The sequence below is a fragment of the Strongylocentrotus purpuratus genome, unplaced genomic scaffold, assembly GCF_000002235.5.
Source record: "Strongylocentrotus purpuratus isolate Spur 01 unplaced genomic scaffold, Spur_5.0 spur5_scaffold_7, whole genome shotgun sequence".
Classification (NCBI taxonomy): domain Eukaryota; kingdom Metazoa; phylum Echinodermata; class Echinoidea; order Camarodonta; family Strongylocentrotidae; genus Strongylocentrotus; species Strongylocentrotus purpuratus.
In genome coordinates, this window is record NW_022145613.1 from 19,535,869 (window position 1) to 19,551,350 (window position 15,482).

Genomic DNA, 15,482 nt, shown 5'->3' on the forward strand with positions numbered 1-15,482 from the left:
GTAGCTAGCAACAATATGCGACAGTAGCAGACCGATTCGTATCAAACATTGTGTGCAATCCTTCCCCTCACTCTCTGCCGAGTGAAAGGCCTTTACGTATGAATGTGTTTCTATTGTTTCTGAATAGTACAAGGACGAAAACAGATTGTCAAAATCTGTTAGTATTGCTGCGGTTTCATCAAAATACATATTGCAAACTTAAATTTTCTTATGGATATGAGAATACTACGGATTCTTTTTTCCCTTTTCTTTTCACTCTTCATTACTATTCAATATATATCCAATTAAAGTGATTTAAACCCATTTTTACTGCTTAGAAATCGACAATTTTATAATATGGGCTACTATAATAAGTTTTCCTAATTTAACACACAATTAATTCATGCTAAAGATCCAGTTTTAATGCTTTACACACCGTGGAATGTGTTTCAACAATAGCTACTTGTTTGCAGATAGACCTACGATATAGGTACGAATAATGCTACACATCGGTATCATAATAGGCCATACTACATTTCAGTTATTGTTCGTACCAATGTTAAACAAACACGTATAGATAACAATAAAGCAACAAACTTACCTCTAATGAAAGAACAACTGCGTAAAGAAGGAAAACAAAGCACTGAAACAATCAAAAATGTGAATAAAACGTCCACTATCCCGGTTTAAGAATCCGTGTATGGGAGCACATGTTGTAGTGCGTGCGTTCACGAATTGGTCGCCAAGCTTTTCTGAGGGATTTACGAAAAGCTAACTTGGTGACTGCAGGCAGCATCGCAAATAATGCGCATTTAGATGCTATAGAGTTCGTCTCGGTCCATTGACGCAGAGAGCGCTAAAGAAAATCAATGCTTCTTTCGTTCGTCATTCAGGAACTCCTTATTTGGTGGTGGGAATAATTTCATGGAACTTGTCAATACAAGATGATGGTACTTTTCCAGAAATTCTGTCAAAATCCAATCTTTACGCTCTTTATTATCATGTAGAAAGGGGGAGTACCCGACGTATGACATCACACATCATGACTAAGTTGTCGATTTTTTTAATATTACTTCTTCTCATATTTCTCAAACTCTTATTCATTCTTTTTTTCTTCTGATTTATCAGTTTTTACTCGAACCAACTTCAATGAGGGGATTTGAATATTTAAAAGTCACTGAAATTGGGCCCATTATTGCCACGTTTATTTTCGCTACTCCTTAAAGATATTTTGAGAGATGTATCTGTCCTAAATCTTTTGTACATCGTTTGTAATTGTTGACATTGCATTTAATTAATGTATTATGATTAAATATGTTACTCTTATTGATTTTTCATAAATGTTTGCTATCTGTATTTAGTTTGCTCTTAATTCAGTATTTTTAGCTACATGTCTTTAGTTTAATGGTTTTGTCTTTTGTTCTTGTATCTAGTTATTTTTATACTTGTACATGCTTATTTTTTACTTTGTAAAGCGCTTAGAGAAACTTCCATTTATATGCGCTTAATAAATCAATCTTTGTTATTATTTTTAAAAATTGAGATTCTGAAAATTCACAATACATCAAAGTAGAATAGTTCATTCAAGTTTCCTATAATGTACTAATAGTAAGTTCAAAATGTAACTAGTAAAGAGAATATATGCCATGAATTCAGTCGCTGATCTATGTATCGTATAGGTCTGAGAATGACTTCATCGAATATAATTCTTGGTATTCTAGCAGTATCTTCTTAGTACGTGTGTAATACTTGATATCGAAGCGGCAATGTGAAGTGATCAAATTATACAATATAACACCTATGAATCATTGATTGAATTCGTTTGTTATATCCAAGCCGTATAGATAAGATAGATAGATTCTTTTTTTTTATTGATCCATATTCAAAACATAGAAAATTGGCCTCCACTGGCAGCACATATAAAACAAAATACAATGTAGTTACAAAATAATTGATAAACATTACGTCACATAATGTGCAGCTCAATGAAATGTATAATGTGAAGCGCTACCTAAATTTAGCGTACTAATTTTCTTTTTTTCGCCAAGCAGTCAACAGATTTTCTGCAAATTAAAGCTTATAATACAAGCATAATATGCTTCATAGAATCCATAGTTGCATACATCTGAATGGTAATTTAATCATTCAAGGCTAGCGTAAATAGTCCATTATTTTTCCTTTCAGTTTTGCTCGTGTCTATAAATTCAAAGAAAAAACAAAGCATTAGGAAATTCACAATGCCGACATTTTTTTAGAAAATATCGCTTGAAATAAAAGTAATCTTTAGTTCAATGTAAGACATTTTAGGACAGTGCTTATCTTTTCTCTCTCTCTCTCTCTCTCTCTCTCTTTTTCTCTATCTCTCTCTCTCTCTGTCTCTTTCCCTCTCTTTCTCCTTCTCTCTCTCTCTCTCCTCCCTCTCCCCTTGTATCAAACCGAGATCCATACTTGTATTGTAATAAACAATGTTACAATTTGTTTTTAATTTGTAAGTTATTTTTCCTATATACATGATATATACCCCTTTCTTAAACGAAGTCGTTGTATGATATTAAAAAGGGTTCACCCTTGACAGAAGAGATGGTAGTATTAGTAATCCACACAAGAATGTTCACGCCATTTACTTTAGCCTTCTACGAACTGTAATCTGATTTTCTTTCCAAAAGCCTTGTTAATTGACCATTTACTTTCATTATTTCCGGACGGGGATCTTCACAATAGAAATCATGATCATGTACGGAAACCAATAAAGACAGCCCGAAACTGAAAGTTTGAATTATTGCAGAAGCACTCATGGTAATAGAAACTATATGGGATTTATTCCTTTGTTTAATGGTTGCGTGCCGATACACTGTGCCCATCAGAGCCTTGAATATTATCAAAATAGTGTGTCAGGAAGTTAACAAAAATATATGTCACGAGAGCGCCGTCTTTTATCAAATCCATGCATTTCCTCATTTTCTTTCTATCGCACATTCTCCTTTGTTTTATGTTTTTGGTTCATATTACTTGAAATAAACATCATGTGATTATCAATATAAAGAGAAGAAAACAAAAAATCCTTTTTTAGGCTAGTAAAGTTGTCTTTCTCAAGAAACTGATCGAACATGGCTGTTTAGAATCCTACCACCTCCGGAGTTCACGTGAGGGTTTACGTAATAATCAATTAGATGACGTCATGACAAGATGGTGCATATCGATTACCATACAAGGAACCAATTAACAATATAGGCAAAATAATTTTGACCTCATTCTTCCCTCCTCGTAATAACGTTTTTTTTTTAAAGAATACCTGTCTCCCCCTGTTCTTTCCCCCACTATTATTTTGTTCATATATTTTCATTATCATTTATTTTTATTTCAACACGGTTGCAAAAATGAATCACCCGTTGAAATAACAATGATACATGACGTCACCTGAACTGAACAGGATGTGTATAGGCAATCCAACAAATACATAGAGTATTGAAGTTGCTCCCAAGTTCAAGTTTCTCGAATGTCTATGTAATCATGTTAATTATTATTAATATAAGTGTTTAGGTTATCCTTTTAATATATTCTGTAGGGAGCACTACATGATTTTATTTCTATTACATTGTAATTCCCTGTCAAGCTTAATTACTTTACTAAATACTTCATCATAATATCGTGGTGTTTTTTTATGATATATCAAATTATAAATGGACAAATGTGTTTTTCGTGTAATTTTTTACTCGCTAAAAACAGTTAAGGAAAAACTTGCCCGATTCTGAGGTTTATGTTTCCGACCAACTATGGGCAACTTAAGCTCAACTTGGGTAATATTTTGCCAAATCAAGATCACATCTTACTACTATATTAACTGACCAAAACAAATCAACATAACTGGTCAAACAATATGTATCCTTGTAATGTATAATCTATGTTCAATATCAATTATTCGTATATCTTACTGGGGACTTCATCTCACAGAGGCATCATAGGCTTTTTTTTTAAAGTTCCCCTTTTTAATTTGATTTAAATTGTAAAGCTATTGTTTGTATACATTGTCGATGATATTGATTACTCTGTATTTTCACTGTTTTGCTGTATGAATGTTATTAGGTTTGATTGTATTTTTATGAAAGTAACATAAATAAACGATTGAACAAAACAAATAAACGATTGAATTCCTCAAGAGTTGTTGGCATATATATTTTTTGACCCCATTTCTTTTGTCAGTGCTTCCTCATCAGTATTTGCTGCAGTTTTTTTTCTTTCACTGCATTCTCTTTTTGGTCAGATCATTTGATTCTTGTTCACATGCGTCATCACATGTAACTGTTCTAGCTGTAGAAGTTATCTCAAACAAAAAAGGCCCTCCCACTCGCACAATACGTCCATTCAACTCTTGCTCAAATTTACAACAAAATCCTTAGCGCTCAGTTTGATGTTAAAGTTATGGCGTCATTACAAACACACAGCTGTCCACTTCATGACTGCGACTTAACTTCTCATTTGATTGTCGAATTTTAATTTGTCCTTCACTCTCTCAAAAATGCAACAGTAATCTTGCAGGCATTATGTTTTTCACTCACTTTTTGTTTTGTACTTCTCTCTCTCTCTCTCTCTCTCTCTTTCTCATGTTCTCTATTTCTCCCCTCCCCTCCTCATCTTTTCCTTCTTCTTGATGTTCTTCTTGTTCTTCTTGCTCTTGTTCTCGTTCTTGTTCCTCCACATAATTATATTCTCTATTCCCCTCGTCTCTCCCTCTTCTTCTCTATCCATCTCTTCCTCACTCCCTACCATCTATAATGATCATTCTAAGACGTTGATATCAATGAGATCTATATACACGCCTCCATTATGTTGCTACGTGTTGTTTTGCATAGTCAGGGGGGGGGGGGGGGTATGATGGGACCATTATTTCACGTGCGTCATTCGGGTATTCCCTTGCTCTTGCGTCTTGAGTGCTCGAGTGAGAATTGTGTTTGTAAACATGCCGTTTTGACCTGTTTACACGTGTGCATCTTACACTGAAAAGTGTTTTTGTGAACATGGTTAAATAAGCTGTTTACACGTATAGGCCTATATGTTTTAATGCCAATTAGTAGCTGAGCAAGGACTTAAAGTCATGCCATCGCTTTTTCATAATTAGATATTCCGTTGTTGATGTTTAAAACGACCGTGAAGGCTTGTATGACGTAAATATGAATCCCTCCAGCGTCAAAACAACGTATACTGAATGTACACAAATCTTTGTCTAGATTACCATTACAACAACTCTAGAATACTTTTAATATTGACATTTAATCTACTTCATGAGTAAAATAGTTAAAATAAATACCTAAGAGATGGGTTTGCAGTGGTACTTTCCCTCCTTGGTCATAATTATACAGTCATAACGAATATATATTTTTGTTAATGTGTTCCTGTTAGGATTTCTGTATGTATAAACATTTTTTCCTGGATAATTACATTTTAAAAAACCTTACACAATGATGGAGAGTAAATCTGATATCACTATGGCAACATTTCGGAAGAGGAGATTCGTCATGTAAAGTCTTTCATTTATTTAATTTGAGAATATTCCATTATCAAACAAACATTCATAGGAGAGCTGGTTGGTCATGCACGAACATTATGATCGCAAATCTGATATAGAGAGAGAGAGAGAGAACAAAGTGAAGGAAATGAGCAGGAAATGTGTAGCTAAAATCAGATGATGATGTTCAATTCAGTTGTAAACACAGGGCCCGAATTCACAAAGGAGGTTTGTCGACAAACCTAGGTTTATGTGCGTCATATAACGCGTTTCGACCTGTTTTACAAACCTAGCACATAGGTTTGTCGACAAACCTCCTTTGTTAATTCGGGCCCTAGCGTTTGTAACCAGTACAAACACTGACTAAAGAACATTATGTACGGGCATTGACATTTGTTTTAACAGGGCCTCTAAGTAGAATTTTAAAAGAAGGGAAACTAATATAACAGAGGAAACTCCACTTAAAACAAGCAAGTCTTTCTTATTTTGTGTAAATCAAAACAAAATTTAGCATACTGATGACAAGGCGCGGCAACAAGGCTTCTTATTTTGGTTTGATTTTATCTTATATCATTTTATATGACTTCATCTCATCTTATCTAACCATTTTTATACACGATTCCTTCGTGAAAATATACGACGAAGAATACAAGTTTTCGTAACGTTTGGATATGGATGGATATGGTTTTTTTTTCGTTTTCGATTATTTAGAAAATGGAATCTCTCAATGAGGTAGTCTCTTAATATATCTCTAAAAATTATACAGGCCTACATTACACCAATACTTTTTCCTTGATTTTGCTTGTCAATTTCTTCCAATTATTTCTTCTCTGTAATTTCCTTCAACCCATTTATACTGATAACTCTTTCCTCTCATCTCTCCCCCCCCCCCCTCTCTCTCTCTTTCTCTCTCCCTCTTGCTCACACTTTCTTCCTGTCTGTATCTCTATCTCTATCTCTCTCTCTCTCTTTCTCTCTCTCCCTCCCTCTCTCTTTGTGTGTGTGCCGATATATATATATATATATATATATATATATATATATATATATATATATATATATATTTCTCTCTCTCTCTCTTTATATATCTCTCTATCTCTCTTTGTATGTCTACCTGTATGTATACTCTCTCTCTCTCTCTCTCTCTCTCTCTCTCTCTTTTTTTTTCTCTCTCTCTCCTTCTCACCACACCACATTTCCCTATGACTGATATTGTTTGCTTTACCTGTCTGATAATGACCATCATGGTTGTCATCACCATAGAAACATTCTCCATCTTTCCACTTCTCATCTCCATTAGATGTGCTTCCTGATCACGATCTGAATCTATAAATAGACCAAGGGGATATTCTCGAGGACTTGCGGATCCGTGGAAAGGGAAAAACAACATGATGACGTATTCCCTCCTAAAAGCAGTTCTCGTATTGTGTTTTCATCATTGGTTTGTTTGTGTCTGATAAGTTTAAATAATGAGAGAAGAACGAATATGATACCCAGAACAACATCATTATCATTAGCAACATCAGCAACAACAACAACAAAAACGATTATTTTAATAATGATGATTATCATGATGATGAAGATGTTGATAATAATATTAAGAACAATAATAACAACAATAATTATCATAAAGTCTTCTTCTACTTCAACTACAACAACAACTACTACTACTACTATTACTACTACTACTATTAATACTACTACTACTACTACTACTACTACTACTACTACTACCAGAACAATAATGATCATAAACAACAACAATATTGATACTGATGATAATAATAATACAAATAATGATAATAACAATAATAATAATAGTTATAATACTAACAATAATAATGATAATGATGGCGATAACAATAATAGTAGTAATGATGATGACAATCAATGGAAAATAAAGTTCGTCCTTTCTCCGAATAGCTTCGAATAAGAAATTCATACTGTATGCATTTTTTTGCTTTGCGAATAGTATATAATTTTGATCGAACAAAATGAAAATATACTAATATTGCCAAAAAGGTATTCAGCACGAAATTGTGAATCTATTTATTAGACCTACTTCCGTGTTTGAAACAAGATATATTGTTTTTTTTTTTAATGTACATCCGTTCACCTTGGTATCTCGTTGAGACTAAAAAGAGACAGTTCCCAATTCATTAGGAGTAGTCCGTCTATACATACATCAAACCAACGTAGCGAAACTATATTTTGACAAGCACGTATAGAGCTCATGAACTCTAAAGAAATGAGCGCGATTTCTTTTATTTCTCTCCTGTCTTTATTCTGTTGCTCCTTCTTCTCCTTCATTTCTTTCTTCGCCATCTCCTTGTTATTCTTCCTTTTGCCCCTTCTTATTTTGCCTCTTGTTCTTGTTTTTGTTCTTCCTTGATTTTTCTGCTTCTTCACATTCTTCTTCTTCTTCTTCTTAACATGCTGCTCCACCCCTATTTTACCTTTTCCTATAGATTTTCTTCTTCTTTTATCAAAAAATGTTCCCCCATGCACCTTCTTCTTCTCTTTATTCTTCTTCTTCTTCTTCTGTTTTTTTCTTTTCTTCTTCTTAATCTCCTCCTTCTCCTTCTCCATCTTCTATCTTCTCCTCCTCATCCTGCTTCGTTTTCTTCTTCCTTTATTTTTCGTCTACTTTCTTTCAATGGCGTAATACTTACTTGCGCCTTTCAGTTGATAATGTATTTCATTTTGTTGAAGACCTGTCACATTGATAAAAATATTCCCAACAAAATAGGAAAAATATAACACCTAAGGCGAAACAGGGATCCCCACCTGGCACATCAAATGACGACATAATGGTTTCTACATCTTGGTGTTAAAATCAACATTCATTTCATAATAGTCAGATATCCAGCGAAGTTAAATTGAAAACATCAAATATAGAAATAAATGACATCAACAACCGATTGCAGAAGACCTTAATCAAAGAACAAGCCTACAGTCTCCAGTTTACTTTTTTCAAAGAGTTAAAAACAGGAGTTATTGCTAATTAGAAGTAGCGATTTGTATTGACAAGGCGCTCGTTTATCCGTGTACGAGTAGATGCGTCAATTAATACCCAGACGCCATCTGAGCTCTGTTTATAAAAAAACGCGGATCCGATCTCATTTCGAGATAGCAAGGAAGTCGTCAATATCAGGGGGTACGAAGGGCATAGTGCTCTTTAATGAGGTTTAGGCCCATTCATATAGTTTAAATGTTAAAATATTCTAAATGCCCTTATTTAATTTACCTTACTAATATGCCATTAAGTAGCATGTATAATTTCAAAAGGAAAAGTGATCATCTTTAGAGAAACTATGACAATAATCACAACGATATTTTGTAAACCATTCATGATGAAGATGGTAAGGATACAACTGTCATCAAATGTTATAACATTGTTACGTTGTAAAACTAAAAGAAGGAGAAAAAACTCTAATACCCCATTGCATATCGATGTCGAACGAAGTCATGTTCAGATCACGCCAAAGATAAAGGGTGAGAATAAATGAGGGGGGTGGTTGAAGACGAATGGAATGTAATAAGGGCAATTGTCAAACATTACATGGGAACATTCCTTCTCCATCTCTCTTTTGATCACTCCTTCGTTGTTCTATGTATACCATATGTATTTTACCCCTCAAAAATCAAAAAATTCGACATCGATTTTTTTTCTTCTTCTTTACCCTTTATCCTGCGGCCCCGATTAACTAAGACAGTACTCAGGAAAAATCTGAATTCGTTAGGGTTAGAATGGAATTCGACGGTTCATAGCTTTTTATTCTAAATTGAACTCCGGAATTTGGCAATATCTTAGTAATAATGTATATAAACCTACATCCTCTCACGCATATACACTATGCAGTCTTTTCCTTCCGCCTATCTCCATTGTTATTCTCTTAAAGATAAAGCAATTTATAGATGTTGATTGCGTAATATATAAGAGTTGATGAATACTGTGCAGTTTTGGAATCATCAGAATGAAAAGAAATTGACACAACCTTTCTGAAAGTCACACACACCACACACATACATGGGTACCTGAAACTACAAACACATGTGGCATGAAAAATTGTTCTAACTTTTTTCTCATCAAACTTAAAATATGAAGGCACTTGAACAGCATGTCCTTGCATGGGATATCCTTGACCATCTTCCATGCAAACTGACATAACACGAACGAAACTACTCACAACTTATTTGAATGCACCAGAACTCGACCCTCAGCCCTTTAAGAATATTCTTCTTCTTCGGACCCTTGAACTTGAGCCTCGTAAAAAAAACAAATTTATTCGACAATCCTTTCACGGAGGACGTCCCTTCTCGCTTCGTCCTCCTGACTTCTTATATGTCCTTGATATCCTCTTTCCCGCCACTTGTATTGGAGAAAAACAACCTCTCAATCGTCTGCCTGACATTATTACTCTGTCAAGGCATCTAGCCGCTGCTTGGACAAAGTGAAACCATTTGCTCTTTGTTAAGAATACTCTTTCAGTATTGTCTTTGGTCATATTGTCATTCAGTTGCATAGATGTATTATGATATTCATTGACACTTGTGATAATAAGGCTGTAATGTATGATTTCATGGCAGTCATAAGTGAACACTATCACAATGCTATTCAAGTTTTATAACACAAAATAATGTCATATCTCAATCCTCTAGATAAATTTATAACCAATATTGGCTATCAGCAAGAAAAATCCATAAGTACCTCCATGTATATGCAATAAATGTTTACATGCATATGAGTATTATGCATTATGCAAACGATTCTTTGTTTAATATATTAAGTGCATAATGCCTGTTAATTTAGATTCATGCGTTTCTTCTTCTATTTTTGCTTTCAGACATTTATTCCGCTGTATCTTATCAAATGAGATTAGTTCAAAAGCATAATGATGGACTCATAATAATGTGATACAGCACAACACTCACCACACACACCCACACGCGACCGCGCAACCCACCCACACAACCACACACCCACACTTACGCACTCTTTCATCACTGAAGTGGAAGGTATAACGCGCCAGTGTACATAGAACACCTTCACTATGACGTCATCGTATAAAGCTGTGGGTTTTTTTTTTCTTTTTTTCATTTCCAATTTGAAATGTGTAGGCATCCAAAAATCGAGGCGGGTACACGCTCGCAAAATTGTAAACATCTTGGGGCATGCATCGGAGCAAATGATTTGCAGTGATGTTGTTATTGAGTCGTGAACGCCAAATCAAACATCAATTAAGGAGCTTTATCAAATTACGGGGTCGGGACTTGAAGTCATGAATGAGAATCACTTTAGGGGACGTAATCAGAGAAGAGAAATAATTGAGAGTCAAACAGACTTGGCATTTATGACATCTATCTATTTCTGCTCTAGTTTAGCCTATATTCTTCTTGATGTTGTAAACGTTATTAGAGGAGACAGGAGATGCACCAACATGCAAAATGCTCGTACACGTAAAGTCACCAATCATGGGTTTAAAGCAGTTTGGGAAGGACACATGACTGCTATGTGATTAGAAGTGCTGTCTAAACACTAATAATAATAATAATAATAATAATAATAATAATGATGATGATAATAATAAAAACGGTGCTTACAATTAAAGCGCTCACCACCGAAGTCTCTAAGCGCTAAAAATAATTCCTACATCCGATAAGGGACTTGAACCCTTGACCCTCAGATTAAAAGTATGATCAGGGAGGTGTCTACCGACTGAGCTAACCGGACTTTGGTAAACAATGTCGATTGGCTGGTCTTTTCGAAAACAGCCAACAACAAACAAAAAATTAATACATAGACACAAATCACCACTGGGCATGGTTAACTGTGAAAAGAAATGTGTGAACCCCCATCTAATCTTTATAGATTGTAAATAAATATAAACAAGAATGAATTTGATGTCAATGTTTATTATACCTGACTGTATGTGCTTGTAACTACAAAAACAGAATACCTACAGCTCGTTCAATCACATCCAAAAGACTAATAGTAATTGAGGATTACAAAAGGGCACAATCGCGTTGACCTGGATACGCTCTGGAACCTCCCGGTTTCACGATCTCTGCTACCCAATGGCGTATCTAAGGGTTCAGAGGGGGCACATGCCCAGGGTGACAATTAAAAGGGGCCCAACAATGCCAAAGACACGAAGTTGCAAACCATCGAGAGACTCCTAATAAATTGCGTTTACTTACTGACTAATTAATTATATCATTACAAATTTTATTCTCAGTTTTCTTATGTATAACTGATTTTCTTATAAAACTGAAGATAATGGCGTATATATTCAATACTGAATGAACGCCATTAAACTATTACCAACAACAACCGAAAAATGATAGAAAGAGAAGAAAATCCATAGTTGATGGTATGCATTCTTAATCCTGGCAACTTGCTGATTTAAAACTGCGACGATTTTCTGAAGCTAGGTCGCTTCGTTCCATCGCATGTAGGTTTCTTAACGATCTTTTTATGTCGCACCCATTATAGGATATAGTGCCACTAATAGTGCTAATCATTGTTTTCATAATTCGAAGAAAAATAAACTCGTTTCTTTTGATATTAAAATTCGTCAATTTCAACCTCAAAGAATTATCATTGGACAAATATCCTCATTTTTAATTGGCTTGCTATATTCGTCGGATACATTTCCTCAGTGTTTTCGATATTGAGTAAGGAATTATTCAAGTGGCCTTTGAAAATGACTTCAAAGTTTGTTTGCTAAGTTGTCACTTGTGAATATTTCCTAGGGTTAAAAATGTATAAGAAATTGCGTCTTGGGGGATGAAAATTTTAAAAATGAAATGCTCGGTCACTTTGTCAGCTCAATCGTACCAAGTTTTAAGCTTTGGTTACCAATCTTAATTTAAACGTGTTAGAATACCATTTTTTGGTAGTGTAATCAATTCTCAACTAGAAGCTGGAATTAAGCTGGCCATTTTAAAGCTTATAAATTTGGAAAGGAGGCATATTTTATTTATGCCCCGGGCGCCATCATCCCCGATTCTGCTACCCCTGAGCCATTATATCTTCTTTACCAATTTGATTATTGACTTCGATAAAATACTCATAGAAATAGTACTACATCATACATAGTTCAAAATGCTTGAATCATCAACATGTCAGAAAGTGGCAAGATATGAATATCTGCCCAGTGATAATGATCAACAGACCGATTGGCTAATATCACCTGATTGTTCCTTCCAACATAACATCGGCATCCCTACAGGCTTGTTCAGACATGAACTGGCAAAACCGCGACGTTCTTTTTTAAATGATGACGTAAAAAATTTAATTTATGTATCTTGTAATACACGCAAGTTCTTTTTTCTTCGATTTTTCAATTTATTCACGTTTCCAACAAAACATTACAAATCAATCATAAGCCTTTAAAACAAATGTAGAAATGCATGTTGGAAACAGAGGGGTCCACTAAAAAGCAGTGCCTGTATAAGTGTGAACACCTCAAATGATACTTGGGAATAATGAGTGATTAAATTAACAAGTCCGTAACGACCAAAGGAACTACAAAATAAGAAGGGAAGGGGGATGCCAACAGAGATAAGGAAGGGACAAGACAATGCTTTACATGACAAAGAAAGAAGAACGCGGTCTCAAAACAAAGAGTAGACGATGACAAAAAAGAAGTGAGAGATCAGGGGTACAGAAAATAATACAAAATGATGAGCTGCATGTAGGGTTGTGGGGTTGTGCTTTTCACTAACACTGTTTAACAAATGGAGGCGATTTTTTTTTTTTGGGGGGGGGGATTTTTTGTTTTTTTGCGGCGGTTTACCGCGCAATATCTGAACAAGCCTTTAGGGTAAAATGACGTCATCTGTATCCCCGTCAAGATAACACAATTATGTAACGAATTTGAATAGTTCATCGACTGGTCAAATTATTTTCATATTACTTCAAGCACACGAAGGAAAAAAGAGGGAGCTGTTCACAAAAAGAAACGAACACAATTGATTTAGTGCAGGCACATGGATTTTGAGTTGTGACAGTGGTAGCGATAAGTGTAGGATGCTGCCAGTGTAATTGTTACTGGAATAAAATGATATGAATTTTATAAAATATTTTGTCTGCAAATATCCTTAATGATAAAAGGCTATTATAAAAATTGACCATAAAAGCTGTTTCTGTTAAATGTTTTGATATAAATGCTCATGCAAATCTTTAAATGCTTTTCCAAATCTGGTGGCCCAGAAACACGGGTTGTATGCCCTTATTATTAATTTCAATTCAAATCAATTCAATAATGGTTTAATAATGCAATAAAAAAACGTTTGTAGCAATCATTTTACAAGAAAAACAGTCGAAGCTGCATCAATTATTTAATGTTGGTATTATACATTCACTCATTTGAAAAAGATATGAACATGTTATTAAAAACAGTCAGACATTATGCTTTAAAGGTTGATGAAAAATAGCATTCTCAAGCTACGTGATCTGATAAAGAATGAATTGCATTTGCACTAGTCTGAAAAATGATCAATGCAGACTTACATTGGCATATAAAGTACATGACAACAAGACTAGGACTAGGCTTATGTCAGAAAACTAATTTTCATTCTTTTTATGATGCAAATAACAGAACCATGCAACTGCGATTAACTTAATTCATCAAATAAGGTAACGGGCAGTTTTGGAGATGTTCAGTTTGGCAGGTCCAGCTACCTCAGAAATATTATATCAGGGTAATACGACGTAAATTGTCAATACACGGTGGATGGGATTTCTGAATTGGGGACCTGGGCAGATTTCCTCTGTATCGGAACAATTCCTTGTCTGAAAGATATATTATGTATTTGAAATGTACAATGAACTTAACAGTAACTAACTTCTGGTAAAAAAACAACATTAGTAGGTCCATGCTATAATGATGTAAATTTACTCCATTCTACTTTAGCTACTACTTTAGCTCATAGAGATAGAGAGAGTAGAACGAGAGATAGAGACAGCGAGACAGAGAAAGAGAGACAGAAAGAGATACAGAAAGAGACAGAAGAAAGAGAGAAAGGGTGGGGGTGGTATGATTATATAGCAAAAGAATGGCAGAAGTAGAGGAATGTATCAGCGTAATTAAAGAGAGGACAACATATAGCAACTTGCATCTGCTTTTAGAGTGGGTTTAAACTCTCTACGCATACTGTATCACAAAGGAAAACAGAATACCCGGAATTAGATCACAACCAGTATTAAAACACATCACAAGATATGGTTAAGAATGACTGTGGTGACGGGTGACATAATTATGTTCAACTATTGTCATTTATTGTAGTAAAAAGGCATACATTTCCACCAGGGTTACGGTCATTTCAGTTAATGTGAAAGAAATACATCTTTCATCTTTTAACACTGAGGAGGTTGTTGGTAAAAAAAAAAATTTAAAAAAGGAGGGGGGGGGGGACTAAATAGGAGCAATAAAGAGATAAAGAGTTAGAAAAAGACAACAAAAAAAGGGAAATATAAAGAGTGAATTGAAAAATAGAAACAAATCGAGAGAGGAAGCGATATAAAGACAGAGCGAGAGAGAGTGAGAGAGAGAGAGAGGGGAGAGGGAGATAAACAGTGAGAGAGAGAGAGAGAGAGAGAGAGAGAGAAAGAGAGGGGAGAGAGAGAGAGAGAGAGGGGGGGGGGGGGGGGGGGGGGGGGGAGAGAGGGGAGTTAGGGAATGCCAAACTCAAACTAGTATCTACTTAATGTAAAACTGTTATTATGTATTAACTGTTTTCTTGATTTTGCCTTTGCGGAATAATAATATATTATGTATGATAATTGTGATAATTATAATGATATTGATGATATCAATAACAATAACAATAGTAACATTATTATTATTATTATTATTATTACAATATTTTTACAATAATTACTATAATAATGAAGATGATGATGGTGATAATGAAAATCATAATGCTGACGAGAAGGCTTAAAAAGTGGTAAAAGAAAGAAATCCGAAATTAAATCACAACCAGTATTAAATCA

General features: G+C 34.7%; 1 protein-coding gene across 1 annotated transcript in view; it reads right to left on the minus strand.

Moving 5' to 3' along the window:
• Positions 1-767, minus strand: part of LOC100892846 (ABC transporter F family member 4) — a 32,714-nt gene extending 31,947 nt beyond the window's left edge. Inside the window, exon 1 of the mRNA XM_030974749.1 lies at positions 581-767. The gene's annotated coding sequence lies outside the window, so the exon portion shown is untranslated. The remainder of the gene's footprint in view (positions 1-580) is intronic.
• Between the last annotated feature and the right edge of the window lie 14,715 nt (positions 768-15,482).